This window comes from Rhynchophorus ferrugineus, unplaced genomic scaffold, assembly GCF_030347505.1.
Source record: "Rhynchophorus ferrugineus isolate W39M unplaced genomic scaffold, kcgeb_rfMv2 rfM3, whole genome shotgun sequence".
Lineage (NCBI taxonomy): Eukaryota > Metazoa > Arthropoda > Insecta > Coleoptera > Curculionidae > Rhynchophorus > Rhynchophorus ferrugineus.
Window position 1 is genome coordinate 17800197 of NW_027472582.1, and position 19019 is coordinate 17819215.

Sequence of the window (19019 nt, forward strand, 5' to 3'; positions counted from 1 at the left end):
TGTTGATTTCTTTCTACGTTCTGCACTGGTCGCCCCATACAGTTGAAAAGAAGTAAACTTGGAGAGGACCTTGCATGTGATAACGACTTTTATTCAGTCGCCGTTTCGTGATTATGCGACGGCATGAATGACCTCGAGAAAAATGGGACCGTTTATTCTTTTTTCAGTTATAGGATGGTTCTTGAAAAGCTCTTTTCGTGGTTGTATACAGATTTGTTCAGAAGGTTTTTGATTTGAAATATTATAGCAGCTGATATAATAACTTGTATCGTGACTATATGGCTTGTAATATAAGTTAGATAATCGATATTAGCCTATGCATTAATTTTAAAGCATTTACATTAGATAGTATTAGTTTTTATTAATAAGTAATAAATAAATAAATAAATCGGTAATTTTACTCGAAATAACATTAATATTCTCATTATAAATAATTGTCATAAAAAACGCTACAGATAATCTACCCTTAACATCTTTCAGTATCTGAATTATTTGATCTATTTTTATTCGCAATATAATAGTATATTTTGTTTTTTGTCAGTTTGTTGTTCTCTCAAGTTCAAGTAAGAGAAAAATACGTAGCACATAAAATAGAAACAAAAAGTTGAACCAGGTCTCTTAACAAAAAAATAGAGTACTTTTCATTGTATTCATAATATTATATTTTATTACAATTTGGTGGCCAAATTTCGCATCATTATGTATTTTATCTAGTTCTTGGAGTTGAGGAAATATTTCGAGCTCTAAAAAAGTTTAAATCTTATTTCATTGCTTCCATCAGCATATTGATCGACGTTTTCTATTTTATTTTTAGATTTCATTGCAATATATTATAGTTTATCTTACAGCTAAAAATTTAAAGAAATTTAAAAAATCTAGTTGATTTATTGAGATATTATTATAAATCCAAACTAGTCAGAAATACTTACTTTTTATCTTTATTTATTTGTTTTTATGCTTCAGATGATTTTTCACCGACTAGTGTAATTATTATTATTTCTAAATTTGTTAATAATTCTCTGGCGATATGGATATGTATATTAGTCGTTTAATTGAAATGAAAGTAGCATGTTAAAAGAAAAAAAGGTCAAGCTGGAAGTAAAATATAGCCTTCCTGGAAAAAAATCAAAATGTCTCTACATAATAAAATTTTAATTTAAAATCAAGTGCCATTTGGTATACGACTGAGGTAATGCAGCCTAGTTACTGGCGTAACTGGTGTAGAGGTGTAGAGACCTTGAGGCATGTCGAATTTTATATAGTACCAGCAGAGCCAATTGTACACGACAACGAATAACCCCGAGACGTTGATTTGGTATATTATTGAAGGGTACTTTCGAATCATTCAGTGACTAACCATCGTTCAGTTTAGACGTGCCACCATCGACTGCCCAACTCTCGTATTCACGTAACACCGTTGCCATCCTTTTTTTATCTATTTGTATTTTCACATTTTATATTATATCTATAAATAACGGTCACATCATGTAAAGCATTACCGTTTCATTTCATTTTACCTCTAATCGACCCATATAGCATTCCCTAAACTGGGATGTTATTATTTTCCTCCTTGGATTTTATACTTTTGCCTATAAACAGTAACACTTAGAAATAATATCACAAACGTAAATTTATAACCATCAGAGCTGGGCAAAAATCATTCTTTTCTTTAATTAAAATATAAAACTACAAAATACTATCTTGCATGTATTTAAAATGCAAAATATAGTATTTTAACTATTTTTATTTAAAATTTAGAATATAAGTTACAAAATACAGTTAGGTGTAGAAAATACACTCCAGCCTGTTAATTAGTAATATAAGAATTTCCTTCCATGAATACTAGATTTTTAAATGTACTATACAACAGCTTTTTGCTGGGTATGAATAAAACCTGCTACTGAAGAATATAATATACGGATTCTAATGAGCTCACATTTCTCTTTTATTGTTGAATATATAATATTGAATATATTATTGTATATGTGACTGCTGACTAACTCTAACTTCATTTTTGATGTCTGTCTGTTGTTGATCTATGTCATTGTCTGCAAAAGCAATAAAATCATGATTTTCCTTAGTACTACTGGTGCTCCTGTTACCCCCAGGTATTATTTCATATTTTTTGTAATTTGCCTTAAGGTATGAATTGCAAGATTTTGAATGCTTCATCTGTTGTGAAGCTTTCTGGCAACGAATTTTATGACTAGGGTGGTAACATGATACTAATACGGCTCTTTATGTAATTTAGCTCTTTAGAAATAGGCTTCAAATAGGATGGTAAGAAACACTTTTATTTCTTATTAAATAACATCAAATCAATAGTTACTGTCTTGATAGTTTACAAGGTATTACAACAGTGATTACAATAATATTCGTCCATCAATTACATCAACAAGACACTCTTAGAAAGACTATGAAACTATGATTTCCAGTCAAGGCGCCAGCCTTTGTATCCAAAAAGTGTACATATTAGCATTCTCATAGCTCGGTCCCAATACAACGTCCCTCTCGATTAGTGAATGAGCCATCAGAAGCCATCTACGTATTTTCTGCTACTATGTTTTTACTTTTCTTACAAGATATACAGTAGATCAGATATCTGAATGGTCATAGAGTGACAACTAGCTTTTCACAATCTTCCTCACTAGCACTGCATATTCAATCAAATTGAATTATTATGAGATGTGGCAAATAATTACTACAATAGATATGCAGGTTGAGAAAGATATACGGAGAAGACACACAGATGAAGAAGATGGGTTTATAATTAAAGGATAGCTGTAGAAAATCGTATAGTAGATTGTAAAAACTTATATGCAGAGGTATGTGTGTAATTGTTCAGAATATACATCAGTATTTGGTTAAAATGTATGCGGAGAGAATGAATGTTAACAGATTTTCGAGTATGATAAATGCATTAGGGATAATGCAGTGATTAAACCTAACAGAAGAAACTAGTGAGAAATATAGTGATATCAGAATGATTTGAAAAGGAAGCACAACATCGACGCAAACGTGAACTAAACATAAAAAGGTAAACGTGCTTTCAAATCAAAGTAAAATACATTACTTCGATATACAATTGTTAATTAGGATGATTAGGCCTTCTAGAGATACCATAGGTTGCTTGGGAAATAATACAATGTAAATACAATAAAACAGCTTTAGCCTACACACTATTGTGGCTGTTTAATTGTGGTCCGAATCCATCGATAATATTAAATGTACTATAATGTTAATTATATTTTACAAGAATTTTATGTTTCTTTATTTTATATTAGAAAGTTATTATAAATAAAACCTAAAATAAACTATAAGTGAAGGTTAAAAGCGGCAATGTAATTTGACGTCATGAATTTAGATGTCGTGAGTTCACTGTTTTATTGAATATATAGTTTTCTAAGCTTAAACATTTTTCATTCTAATTCTGCTAAGGTGTGTAAATGAGAGATAATGAAAATATAAAGTTGATTAGTATAAGAAATCAAGCTATTAAAGAAACTATCGAATTATTAGTCTATAAACAATTTAAATGTTACGCAGATAAACAGAAAAGCTGACACTGAAAACGCGATAGAGCTAAAGGACTGGAAATGCCATTAACTTAGATTCGATGTCATGCGAATCGATGTCAGTCTCCGTAGCACTGACACTGACTCGTCCTTGTTTACTGTTATTTGGGTCAACTTCGCATTGCGAACGGCTAGATCGAAAGGGGAACTGTAACCGATCGAGGAAAATCCTGAGCGATCAACAATTCGAATCCTTGTCAGACAGCGGTGCTTTATTTTAAAGTTTAAAGTGGTTCAATGTCGAGAGATTGGATGGCGTTTTTAGGATTATACGTAGACATTATTCGCTCAGCTGACCGATTCAATTTATTACTTCATTTATTTCAGACATTACACCACGTCATTTCCGTCTAAACAAAGCTTGAACGACTCTATTGTTTAAAATTACCGTCCGTGATTCTGCAAACTTTGCTGCTTGCTCTATTTCCGCGGGGTTCTTTATCATTTTGATAGTCGTTTGTTTTAACCCATTCGAGCAATTCAATTATGCGTCATTTGTTACTGGTTTCTTTATTTGGGGCATTATATTTAGCCACTTAGTCTGATCATTGTTTAAGGGGTTAAATTATTATACGAGTGGTTAATGAGTAATATGTTTGCTGTTTTCAAACATCTTTTTAAATATATTTTAAAGTCTCCTTTTACCAACTATGGGTTTATCTGGACTGGACCTACAGTTTAACGTGGGCTACGAACCACGGTCCTCAGCACTAAGCCTGGTCACTGGCCTGACTGGGATCATTTTTAATCCTACTAACATATTTATAATTTCTTGAATTGTTTTATTACACTTTCAACAATAGACAAGCAAGACGGTAATTAATTTCAGATGTTGTTTGTTTAACTAGCGATACGGTATGTGAGTACGAAAATCACAGCATTATAGATGTATAATTTCTTGAAAATGTCATTTGCGGTATATATTACCTTTCTTCTTTCATCAAAAGGAAAAAAGACTTGAAAGACGGTGAATGTGCCCCAACCTTAAGAACATATGAAACATGGTTTCAACAATTCAAATATGGTTCAACCTTCCAGACAAATAATGCTTAGTTGGCAGAAAATATTTGAAGATGTGCAATTGCGGTATTTATTGGATAAAGACCCAACAGCAACTTAAAAACAGTTGGCAGAAATTAAAAATCAGCCGAATCGCAATTTATGAACAGGTACAAGTGATAAAAAGAACCTAAAAATGGGAAGATGGATGCCATATGAATTGTATGACAAGGAAAAATTACGGTCGTCATCCGACAAAGCTGGCTGCAATGCCAAATATTATATATTATGAACTACTGAAACCTGAAAAACTGCAAATACTGATTGCTACAGTCAAGAAATGATCAATTTTAACTCTGCATTGATCGAAAAACGTCCACAATACGCTTAAGAGTCCTTAAGGACATGATAAGATTTTTCTCTGATAACTCTGATCTACAATAAAACAAATCGAATAGAAGAAAAGGAGAAACTGTACTTTTGGAATGACATCCACTGCCTGAGAGATGCGCAAAATGTATAGAACCATGTATCCAATATTTTGAATAATTATATTGTACCTATCCATTGTAAATAACGTGTTTTCTTCAGCGAAAATTGAAATAATCTGGCATATCCGTATGACATCCTTCTAAGTGCTGGTGCTGGTAAAATTAATTTTTTCTTTTGTAATCATATATTGGAGTCGTTTAAGTATTAGTTATTTTTATGTAAGTTTTATGCAATATGATATATTGAGGATAACAAAATATTCGAAATAGCTGCGACAAAATAGGTTATCATTTTTTAAATTATATTTTAATGTTTTATTTTTATTAATTAAATTGTCCTCTTCAACAGTCTCTACTTTTAAAGAATTTCAAAATATACCCTATCTTATCATGGTTCTTAATGTAGTTGTGACTTATTAACTGGCTTACTACTTATTACTGTAATTACATGTTATATAATTACATCGATGTGTGGTAATCTAGAAATTAAACAAAATAAGAACGAAGAACAAAGACGAAAATTGATAAAGAAAGTCGAAATGTTGCAAACATGTTCTAAAATATATAAATATTTATTTAGATTCGGTGGTTACTTCCTAATTATGGAGTAAGGTGGTTTGGCGTTTTAATGAAACAAAGGAACACCCTTGTGACTACAGAAAGAAAGTTGAATTACTTCACGGGCTTGCTTACAACAAATTAAGTGAGTCTGAGGAGGCTATGACGAGACTCAAGGGCAAAGCGTCTCTCTAAGTCAGTTTCATTCCGGGCGAGATCTTATTGTAAAATGGACAAAGACGGAAGACCCTCGAGCGAGGCGCGTAAGGGCTTGGCGTTCCTCCGTTTGTCGCTTTAATAATTCTCTTGATAGTTGTAAAAATCGAGTCTTAATGGGATTTGTCGGCTTGCGGGTTGTCTCTTTGGAATGGTTATTGGTCGGGAGTCTGTGTGAATAAAATATCTGTAGGACGGCCCATCCGGTTAGTAACAACGCATTTTAAAAATATTTGTATTTCATAACGAAATGTGTAGAATATATGAGAAAATAAATTTAAATATTAATCTTATTTTAAAAATCAACTTTAATCTGTCTGTTATATGCAGTGTCATAACAAATTTTAAACAAGTCTTCGGTAGTATAGTGGTAAGTATCCCCGCCTGTCACGCGGGAGACCCGGGTTCGATTCCCGGCCGGAGAGAACTTTTTTTTAATTTACAGTTTATAAGTGGTCTCTCGGTTACTCAAATCAAGTTTCAGTTATATGACATGATGTTTGAGAAGTTCTCGGCCTGGTAATTTTAGTAATTCTACGTGACTTTTCCTTAGGAATGTTCACTTCTAAACTTAGTAAGTACGTTAGTTAATAAAACTAGAAACCGGTTGGACCGAGTTACCTAATTTTAGTTTCGAAAAATATGTGAAAATCCAGAGAAGGTTTATGTTGTGTCTAAACAGGGAATAATTACGAAGAAAATAGAAAAACAATTATTTTATGGCAAGGGATTGATATTTTTGTTGGTTGTCAAACATTTATGGGTACGTTCGGAAATAAATTTTGTGATTAAAAATATTAAATATTTATTAAAATTATTGGCTACTATTATCAAACCATGATTAGATGATAGTTAGGATATTATAAGTTTTTTGATGTTTAAAATATGGTGATTCTACCACCAGATCCATTATACGCATTCGACTCTGGGATGAGAAATGATTTGTATGAAATGAGAGTGAATGGGAACTTCACCAAAAATACTAGTGATCATCTTGTGGTCGAATTTCGACCACAATATAGCCAATTAATCATGTTATCAACATATAAAATAGCCCAAGAACTAACACTGTCTAATTAAATCTTATTTTCATTAACTTTCAATAACCAACCGTATTAATTAATTTCTTCATATTTTCTTTACTTCATTTCTGTATTCATATAGCCCTTTTGTTTCATCCATATTTCTCTATTTTTATTAACATATAAAATACCATATTACAAAATCAAGAAATCTACAAATTTATTATACCATAAAAATCTTTGGTAGTATTCAGCTTTACATGAGAGGTGAGTTAACAAAAATCTTAAACAATTGCATATACAAGAACAACTTTATTACTGGTAGTGCTGTTACCAAATGTACCACTATAAGATGGAGATAATTAATTCTTACAAATCAGAAAGACATGTTGCATTTAGGCAGTTTTAATATTGAAGCAATGAACTTCAAGCAATATTGGATATTTCTAGAAGAATTACGATAAGCTGCGCTTGTTTAACGAATTAGTATTTGCTTTTATATGACCAAAAAAATTAATGCTGTATAATATTATAGTCAATATATGACATCATTAAGTATTCTTATATACAACATTTTTCACATATACAAAGACGATCCAGAAATCAATCTATCAACTAAGCTCGATGTTACAACATTTCGTACTTTATTAGGTTTTAATATCTATTTTAAGTGTATCAATTAATCAATCGTTAATAATTGTTAATAATAAAGTTAAATAATATTAAAATAATGTTTGTAAAGCTGGGAATGTGCTTTTTGCTTCACTGTTAAGAGTTCCCAGCTATGTATAAAATTTTAATATCGATGAATGATTGATGCTATTCACGTTTTTTTAAGAATGTACATGTGTACATATGTTTGATAGTTAATACATATTGGATTTTCCTTTTTTAAAGATTTTAATTAATTGATTCTATCCAAACGTCAACATAATAGAAGAACGCAATATATATAAATCAAGTATTGTGTTTCAGAGCCAACAGAAAACAACAATTATAAATAAATAATGATATTGGTATATGTCTGTACGTCAATAACATCATCTATAAGTCACTTACTAAAGCCAGTATTTCTAGCAAATCCCTACATAATATCGAGGGTAACGAACTGTGTGCGTCATTAACTATTTATATTATTGCTTTAATATTTTGTATGGTAGTGCGTGTGTTGATGCCCGTATCTCTAATTTTATGCATTCTCTTTGAGGTCCGCTACTAGAGGATTAGTTAAAAATGCATCATTCTAACAAGCTCACATCTAATTTTTTAAAATATGTTTTAAAGACTGTTATCAAACAATTCAAGTGATTTTCATTATTTGTTGCTTGTCTGAAGTTCTTCTTGAAGAAGAAGATCCCAAGTCGTCGAATGACAATTGGATAATAGTTTTTTTGAGACTTTTTCATTAAAAACTGAGATTTTTTCATAAGCATCTTATTGTTACGCAAAACAAAACATTAAAATTAGCCAAGAATTAAAATGAATATTCCATAGATTATTAGCACTTATGAAATAGTTCCATAGAGTTCTAATTACTCACTTGTTGGTGAGTTGTTAGTTCCCACGTGGGACATAAGACAAGGTATAAAGCAATAGATAATTGAAGACAAACTAAAAGAGAGCTAACTGAAGAAATTATTCTTTTAACCAGTTTGATGTATTTATTGTTCCTGTTATATATATTTTAGTTGACAAATATGGATAAAAATAAGACTATAGGAATACATAAATGAAGTAATGAAAATGCGTAGGAGTTAAAAATAAAAGTAACTACATAATTTGCATAGACGGAACACATAGGGCAAATAGATGATATCATGAATTATTAACAGTGAATTTGTAAACAAATTGAAGCATAACTAATTAAGGTGTTCAAGGATTAATGCAATTAGATATGTTACTATATTACATTGTATTCTTCGAAGCTTATACCAATTATTTTGATTATTTGCTTTATAGGCCTAAGTTTTAAACTATCAATTGTTAACAAAACACGTATATTTATAACATAAAAGTAAAGAAAGATCATGTATACTTATATTTGGCGCTCTGAAGTTATTACAGTTCTGAAAATAATTTCACTTAATAATTACGCAGTAGTTTACACTTAATTATTCAATTACACTTTGTTGACCACTGAGAGTTAATGGAAATTAGATTTAACTAAATGCAATTTAGCAATAACTGTTGGTAAGTGTTAGTTGATTTATAATGAAAATATTGTGAAAACAAGTTTCAGTAACATATCATGTGAGAAACATGATTAGTTTAGCACATTATGGTCGAATTTCGCTCACAGCATGATCATTAGTAACAATAAATGGTTCTTAAAGGCGATTACAGAGTCATTTGGATGGAGGACGTCGCAAATCTATTTTCCTATGTATTCTATATTTTCCTAAGCTTTCTATGAAGTTAAATTTCTATTTTCATAGATTATGACTAAAAATTACGAGGAATGAGGAGGAATCTACTTTCAATCGCAGGAAAAAACCATTAATACAGACAGCCAATTATCATTAATAACAATACCGCGGCGTAACAATGTACAATCGGAAAAAATAAATACACCAAAAACAACGATGAACTTCCTCGGCTGTCTCGCAATGAATAATGGACGCAATTTAAATACTGAAGTCTGTCGAAGTTCGGTGTCGTTTTTTTCCGTACGATTCATATAGCACGCATCTGGGAGAAGAGAAAAAGAAGAAGTGCCCGAGCAAAGAGAAAATGAAAGCATCTAATTTTGATGTAAAACCCCGGCAACTGAAAAAGGGGGCTCGAATGAATGACAAATGATTCAATTAATTCAATAGGAGCGGAAGCCGAGCAAATTGGGGTTGATTCGCCACCCCCGATCGATGCTTCGGGGTTTATTTCACACACGGAAATGAGCGCGTTTCACGGTGAAATTAATTTTATGATTTATTTGAATATCGGGGAAATTAATGAGTTCGGTGTACTTCGAAATTTTCGATATTCCAAAATATCCCATTAGAATTTTTGAAATAAAAAAGCGTCCATCTGTCCGCAATTGCATTAGGCTTGGATGGATTAACATTGACACCGTCTGGAAAATATGTTTAGAAATACATATATTTTTTTTCAATTTTAGAGTCTCCTTTTTACCAACAAGGGTTTTTCTGGACTGAACCTACTGTTTTACATGGGTTCTGAACCATGGTTCTCGGCATTAAGCCTACCGACTGGCGAGTGACCAACTTGGAAATCATCCCAGAAGACATTCGGTCTTACCCAGCATGATTGCTGGCGTGACTAGAGCCATTATACTTGTCGGATTTTGCATTCTTGCCATTGGACAATCATAAATGTTAAATAATCACAAGCATAAGTGTACGACCATGCCCCAGCAGGTCGAACAGCAGGACCCGAACCCGCGACTATCGCAACAGCAAGAGGACCGTCCTGTCATCTTTGCCACTGAGCCAATCAAGCCGGCACCTCTAAAATTAATTATTGTGAAAGGAAAACAAATATAGAAATATTATATTGGCCTATAAATTAACCTTAAAGGATTTACAGGAGATGGTGTGATTAGATGGTACATTTTTACCCAAATTCAAGTTGAATTCTGACAAATGACAATCCTTTTTTGTGTCTGTCGGCGGGAGTACTAGCAAAGACATGAAAATTCTTCAGCATTTCACCTTTTACCTAGATAAATCTTTTCACGATCGGTGAATGAATTTTAACCAATTAAGTATTTTAGTATTCTCATATAATAATTTTTGAAAGATATGAGCCTGCAATCAAGTAATCGATATATCAATGAACTATGAGAGAGGATCATCAGGGTTGGTCAATTATTAACCTTTTTGATAACTTTACAAAAACGGGTATTAATTTTAGCTGAACTAACTGAATAAAATTACAAGTGAACGAAGGATGATTCACACCAAAGAATCTAGGAACTTCCTTTAGAAACATCGATACATTTTTCGTCTCCGTTTTGTTCAGCTGACTATTCATTGTTTGGTGCATACGTTCAATTAATCTGATTCAGAAAACAAACAAATTGCAGTTGTGTTTTATTGAAACGTTAATTTTAAGAAAACATTGTGCTGTCTGTAGGCTTAACATGATACTATGAAACTAGTAATTCATCATCGTTCCAATTAAATTGTCCAGCTATTATTCTACGTTTGCACAACATTCAGGTGGATCAGGATCAACGGATAAACATATATGAACATCACTTTCAGTATTTTAAAGAAGCCTAAAGAAGAAGTAATTTCTTGAAGAATAGGTAGATTGTAGAATTTGAAGCTATTACTTTTTTACTTATGCTTTACTTTTTACTTATTGTAAATTGTAATGCAAATAAAATTATGAAACTATAATAGTCTTATACATGTAATTAATAAATGAGCCAGGACGTAAATTACAGTTAACTATATAGTCACAATAGTTAGGATAGAGTTCATATAGGTAAAATAGAGAGCATGTTTACCTTTTTTACGTTTAATTTTTGTTTCCCTCATAGCTGTGTCTCCTTGTCGAGTCATTGTGGTATATTTATGTTTCTTCTTAGTTTCTTTTATTACTGCCTGTGTATTTGATATTTTGATATTTTCATCTTGATAAAATTAGTTTTAAATATTACATTCCCATTATCCTTTTGACATATTTATAAAACTGTACATTCTCTTCTCATACATTCTAGCAAAATGCATGGTATATTCTTAACAATTACATAAATATCTATATACAGTCTATTCAAAGTTTTGTCGTCATTAAGATGTTTAATGTACTGCCTACCGCAATTTATAAATTTGTATTAGAATTGGACAATATTTTCCTCTTCATTTTATTTTAGTTAAAAATAGACACGTTATGTTATCTGATTAGTTCTAATACGTAAACGAATGAGCCTGTTAAAGTCGTCCGGTTGCAAAATTCTTAAAAGCAATAGTGATAAGAGGTTATAACACTAACCTATAAAGTATTGTGGCTGTATAATTAACTGTAGTTTTTAGATGGACTATATTGTTAAAATAAATTATATTTGGTAACATTTTTCTTCAATTATTTTATTTAGATTAGAATTTTGTTGTATGTTAAAGCCATACTGAACCAAAACTCAGAGTTGATGTGGCAACGTTGCGACGTTTTGATGTCGCAAATTTAAATGACGTATGTACAAAATAACTTTGAACAGATTATACATAAATTTTGCACATTCTACAATACTAATTATTAGCATTGGACTATAATTCCACATTCCGAAAGACTAATTCGTTCACTATCACTTTCTGAGTTACTAGAAAGAAAAACTCTGAAAATTACTAAAATTATTACGATTAATGAAAATAAATTACTCTGAGTCGTACTATTGACTTATCGTTAAATTCCAAAAAATCAAACACTTGTTAACGATTCCACCATACGTCAACTTCTTCTTCTGTGAATAAAATGAGTAGGAAAATATTGTCTGCTTTTAAAACGAATTTGCAAATTGTAAGAGGCAATACCTTCGACGTCGTAATGAGTCGTAATTTTACTGTTATTTTGGTTACTTGCCCATCAGCTAAATGTGCATGATAACAGTGAAGTGCATAAAGTAAACTAAAAAGTAATAGTAGATTAAAAATGGAAAGTGCGTTGTGTGATTAAAAGTAGATTAAAAGTGTAATTAAAATAGTGATAACATGAAGCAGATTAAAACGTTTACTACCATTGCCAGTTGGGTAGATTATTGAACTATTGTGTGTCATAAAAATATATTTAACAGTTTCATAGATAATAAACTTAAAAATATAATATATTGTAAATAATACTGCACTATTAAATGGAGATTCGAAGCAGACACGACGGGTCTATTCCTAATTGTAACAAATTGTTTTATTTCCAAAACAGAAGCGCTCTTACGACGTCGTGTCTCCGTCGCAATAACGGCCGGATTTAGTTGTTAGCCGTTAGGATGTTTGAGTCAGGTTCCGGCGAGTTGAATAGTTGGTGAACCCGTAAATTACCGGACGACACGGGTCTATTATAAACGACCACGGACAGACAGGTATTCAGTACGGCTTCTTATGATTGGAGTCTTTGTTGTTCATTCTGTGTAGAATATATAGTGTTTCTATTAAATTGTATTATTTATGGACCATTATTTTTATGGTGGCATTTTATTTATCCCAACATTATTTTATGCATTTTGTTATTCATAATAATATATGTACTGTTACATTAAAATAAAATTCAAGATTCTTATCGAATTATGTTAATTTATGGTTAAAGAATGGAACACAATTTTCAGTAGCGCTTTGTCAGTATTTTCGCATTTTCTTGCCGGTCGAGAGGTCGCGAGTCCCGTCCAATAAAACAGCTGACCGACGCCATAGATGAAGTCGAATAACCAATTGCAGTTTATAAAATTTTAAAATTCGTTTTAAACTCGTAGCGCGTTTCTCCTTCTCATTTTATCCTCTTTAAACAGAAAGACAGAATGCTGTCTGATTCATGGGAATATATTGGTGAAACAGCCTACAAAATTTAAGGGTAGTTTATATTGGTGGGCCATGTTGCCAAATGTCTGCCAAATTCTTCAAATTTTAGTAATACTAATTCAGGGTTATAAACATTATAAACATTTAGGTAACGTAAGTTGGCTGCTCTATTTGATAGATTATATAGACGGCCTTCAAACTGGTGAAATCTCTAGTACCACTGACTTTTTTATTTATGGTTTAAAGGAATTATTTATATGCTTTAATTTCTGTATTGTGCGTTGTCTTTAATTTATGCTTATTGTGTATTAGTAGGATTAAGAAGAAGTCTATTGATTTGAATATTTCGTTTGTGTTGTTTCTATTAGCTTGTTTTAAATATGGAGCTAAGTATTGTATTCTTCTTGGATCGTTCCGATTTTAGTTTTAAATTGTAAGCAATAATGTATATAGTCTATCCAAAACAGTCGATTCATGTCAGTGAGTCGCAATGTTGTTTTACCGCAATGTATATTATCTTACCTCATTTTTTAACATCATTGAATACTAGAGTGTGTAATATAACTTTTTATGTAATGTTAGTTATAGTAATATTGTTGATGACATTTCTCTTATGTACCATCCTGTAAACATCTAGTTTGGGCTTTGGGATATTTGAATCAGTCTTCGACTTGAATAGTTGGTGAACTCGTAAATTACCGGCCAACACAGTTGTTTATAATGGTGTATGAAAGACTCCTACTCTAAATTTCTTCGTGGGTGGCGGTCATAAAATAGAGTTTATTTCTTGGACATACGTGGGTTTATATTCCATTATGTTTAACTAGATTATATGACGTAATGTGAAAGTTGACATTTTCTAAAATTAAATCTAATAATCATAAAATTAACTAACATAACGAAACTTGAATATGTCGTCTAATAATAGGAAATGTTCGTTCTAAATATATCCTCATCGAAATTTATTGCCATATAATTGGAATCTTGGTTTAAATAGTTGCCTTATAAGAAGTAATTAAAAATGAACCATAGAAATGAATGTACACACATAACTTCAGAAATACTGCACTAATTTTGCACTGTTTTTAAGTTATGCAAAAGTTTTATACATGTTGACAAGAAGACAGTTGTGTGCAATGTAGTTAAGAATAAACATATAGAACAAACAAATTCAAAATACTATAAAACCACACTGAAGAACCTTGAGAAGCTTCTAGGAGATATGTCCTATATAGTAAAGAATGCGTCGCCATGAAGTATATAGGAAGGCCCTTATTCTGATTTAAGATTATTGTGGTAGACGGATACAAGCTCTTTTTAATCATTTCAGACATAGTACTCGAATTGTTTTTGTTCATTGCTTACTGGGTCTTTAAATTATTCATCTTACATTTAATTTGATTCTTCTGGTTAGTGTCTTGGGACTACTCCCTGTATCTGCTCTGCACTTCTGACATCCTAAGGACAAATGAAACAGCACTTGAAAGGTTTGCCGACAACACAGCTATCATGACAAAAGGTGTATCCCTGGTTAACATTGCAGAAAAAAGCATAAGTGGCAGTCAACAACATCTAAAAATAGATTAGAGACTGGAAAACGCAGCTTATGTTCATTGTGCAATCACTTGACGGATGACAGATTCCTCAAACAGAATCAGTTTCATCAATCAATTAAAAACCTTGGCAGCCATTTTGACGGTAGACAAGAATCAAAGCAGATCGGACTCAAAATCAAGCTACTGTACTGGTGAGTCGGAAAATAGTTTCAAATTGATTTAAAATGAAAGAGATTGGTTTGTCAGTCAACTAAAAATCCAATTTGGAGTTATGGGATGCAAATAGAGGGTTGCACTAAACATTAAACCAACTAGCTGCCTAAACAAAGATCTACGATTAGTTGCCAATGCTTATCGCTACGTAACCAATTTAGCACTGCATCATGATCTCGAAATCAATTGGATTTATGAAGTTTTACAAGATTTAGCCTTAAAGCATGAAATAACAGGTGAATTGAAAAGTCCTCGGCCTGACACATAGATGGCGCTACTAGAATTAAATCGATATGTTTTTTAGTTAGCCCTAACCCCCAAGATGCATGTACAGATTTCACAGCTGTCGGATCATTAATTTCTGAATTATAGCATTTTGAGTGAAGCAACTTTTGTTATTGTGAAAAAAATAGATAAAAAGGAATTTCGCGTGTTGATAAAATATTGATTTTTCAAGGGAAAAAATACAGTTGAAGCAAAAACTTGGTTTGATGCCGAATTTCCGGATATTACTCCAGGAAAATGAACCATCAGGGATTGGTATGCTAAGTTTAGACGTGGTGAAATGAGTACCGAAGACGCGAACGTAGTGGATGCCCAAAAGAGGTTGTTATCGACTAAAACATTTAAAAAATCCAAAAAATGATTTTGAATGACCGTAAATTGAAATTGAATAAAATAGACACTCTAAAGATATCAACTGAACATTTACATCATATCATTTACGAATGTTTGGGTATGAGAAAACTCTGAGGTAGGTGCCGCGCGAGCTCACTTTTGACCAAATACAATGACAAGTTAATGATTTGGAGCAGTGCTTAAAGATGATCAAGCGTAATAAACCCCAGTTTTTAGGTCGATATGTGACAATGGATGAAACATAGCTCCATCATTTCAATCCCAGTCCAATCAGTCATCCGAGTGGACTGCACACGGTGAACCCGCTCCAAAACGTGGGAAAACGCAACAGTCGGCTGGCAAGGTTATGGTCTGTATTTTAGGATGCGCATGGAATAATTTTCATTAACTACTTTGAAAAAGGAAGGACCATCAACAGCCACTATTACATAGCCTTATTGGACCATTTGAAGGGCGAAATCGCCGAAAAACGGACGCATTTGAAGAAAATGAAAGTGCTGCTTCACCAAAACCATGCACCGTGTCACAAGTCTGTGAAAACGATGGCAAAAGTTCATGAATTGGGCTTCGAATTGCTTCCTTATCCATAGTATTTTCAAGATTTGGCTTCCAGCGCCTATTTCCTATTTTCAGATTTTGAAAGAATGCTCGCTGGGAAGACATTTTCGTTTAATGAAGAGGTGATCGCCGAAACTGAGGCCTATTTTGAACTAATGGAAAAATTGTATTACAAAAATGGTATCGAAAAGCTGAAAGGTCTCTTTAATCAGTGTATCTTCCTTGAAGGGAATTATGTTGAATAAAAAAACAAATTTTGCCAAAAAAATGTGTTTTACTATGGTAGGTATTGAGCTGTTAAGGTTGCTAAATCACATAAACCTGAAAGCAGTACAGCTACTGGATAACACTCCAACACTCCAACACTCCAACCACATGAACTTGTGTAGAGTGTTTTACTCCTAAGTTTAGCTTAAGTAGTTTAATTTTATTTTAATTTAAGAAATATGTATTGATATATTTATCCGATGCTCGTCTTGCTTCAGCATTGATACAAGTACCACGGAACAGTAGTAATAAATTAATTTTTAAATTAAGATTGTACTAAGTATATCTAATGTAATATAATTTATAAATTTGATTTTATCTTGAAATGCTGTTTATGTCTTTCGGAATATGAAATATTAATATGTCGTCGAATTATTAGATCCATTGTTGATAAATAGATAGTGCCCCTCGAACTTATAACAACCCGGAATATATAAATTCTGTTATAAAATATTGATAATATTTTAAAAATCGCTGGCCGGTAGAGACCTGAAAAGATGGCAATATAAAAAGGTCTGACAATACCTACGATGCGTGGAAATTTATTGAGAAGATATAAAAAAGAAGAGTGAATAGAACGCTTCAAGTGTAAATAATACAGGAATGATAAATGTAGGATATATTTAAATGTCGGAAATTTTATTGGCCATATAATTTATCGTTAACGTTTTTATATGTGAAAATGGTGATTCGGTATACATAAGTAGAATTTGTGAATATATTATTATTATATTTACAAGTTGCTTATTGTTCTCGGTTATCATGTTTTATACTGCTAGGTCTACATTGTGATAGTTGTGATTAAAATATTTATAAGTCAGTTTGGTTAGCGCAGCGGTCAATGCGTCAGAACGGCACTCCTACTCATGAGATGTCTCATATTTGGAGCATAGTTGTAAATTTATGTTTGTGATTGTCTATAATTTTGATTGTCTTATTGATATATATATATATATATATATATATATATATATATATATATATATATATATATATATATATATATATATATATGTATATATATATATATATGAATGAAGAAAATACTTCAAAGATACACGTTCTCAAAATTTCATAACATTTAATAAACAAAGCACTGTCCAATCAAAAGATCCAAAGATCAGGTATTGGAAGCTTAGCTGTCTTATGCTATTGAAATATATGATGGTTAGAAGGAGAATGCTTGAATAAGACTATGCTTGAATTTGTTTGACGCGCTATATTGCAAATTTACTTGAATATATATATTCTTCAATTAGACTGTTGTTCTTTTCCTGTTTGCTTCGAATGCATCAATTACAACCAATAGCGATCTTCTATGGTGGTTTTTCTTGAGTGAGCTCTTATTCTGAGTTTATTAATTTTCGCCCTACACAAAATCACCATTCTTGAATGTCTCATTATCAGATCTGGACATTTGAATCACTGAAAGATACTGATATTGAAACAATTGAAAAATAAATATTTGAAATAATTGTTGTTGCGCTGGAGTGTGTTCCCAATTTATTAAACGCTTCTTAGGATATCAGATGTTTGAGGTTAGCAGAATAGCGATCATCGATTTTATAGTATATTCGTTAGAGAGTTAAATATATTGGACAAAATACAACTGAAACAGAGTCTTGTTGGAATTACCGATCTGAAAAATTTTGCATTGAAGCATGAGTATATGGTAACATCATATATCATATCAAAACAGTTGAAAATCTGAAGCGGTAGAAGCAAATCTACCAACGATAACACTGTTGTTATCAGTATCGTTGTCGAAATTCATTTCAACATTTTAAAAGGTCGAAAAACAATACCAGACTTTCTAAGCATCTTCAACTGAATATAATTCCCAGGAGAGTCCTGTAGCTGCAAAAAATCACCTGCAATTCGATCGACGCTGCTCCTGGTATGTTCAAATATAACAGACCGTATGCAAAGAAAATTGCGTCTGTCATCTTCTATTTTCCGTCTTGTGCAGATTAAGTGCCTTGTAAATCCCATCAATCATAACTCTACACAAACTTATGGTTAGATATATTCTTCTCTATGGAGCACAATTATGATTCAATCACGTTAGCAACATTTGGTATAGAAGTAGAATTTGTGAATATATTATTATTATTTTTACAAGTTGCTTATTGTTCTCGAGTTTCATATTTTATACTATTAGGTTTACAGTGTGATAATTCTGATAAAAATTCTTATAAGTCAGTTTGGTTAGTATGCTTTATCGCCAACGAGTATTCCAGTTGAGAAAAGACCAAGTTTTCCTGAATGCTTCATGGTATATCAGAAGCTGTCAAACTCAACTTGAAATCGATATACCCTTGGTAGAATTATTTTCAAGGATATTTTCTTATGTAAAGGAATCGCACAAAACTTTTATCAAGAATGTAAAATCTTGCCACAGGGGGTATACCTCAAAAGCAAGAAAATAATTCCCATCTTTCTTCAAGAAAAAAAGACA

General features: G+C 31.9%; 1 protein-coding gene and 1 non-coding gene across 8 annotated transcripts in view; both read left to right on the forward strand.

The window, feature by feature from the left end:
• The window catches only part of Cngl (Cyclic nucleotide-gated ion channel-like), a 444433-nt gene that overhangs the window by 89722 nt on the left and 335692 nt on the right, over positions 1–19019 (forward strand). The window lies entirely within an intron of this gene.
• Positions 6193–6264, forward strand: TRNAD-GUC (transfer RNA aspartic acid (anticodon GUC)). Its single transcript has one exon. It is a non-coding gene; the product is annotated as a tRNA-Asp (tRNA).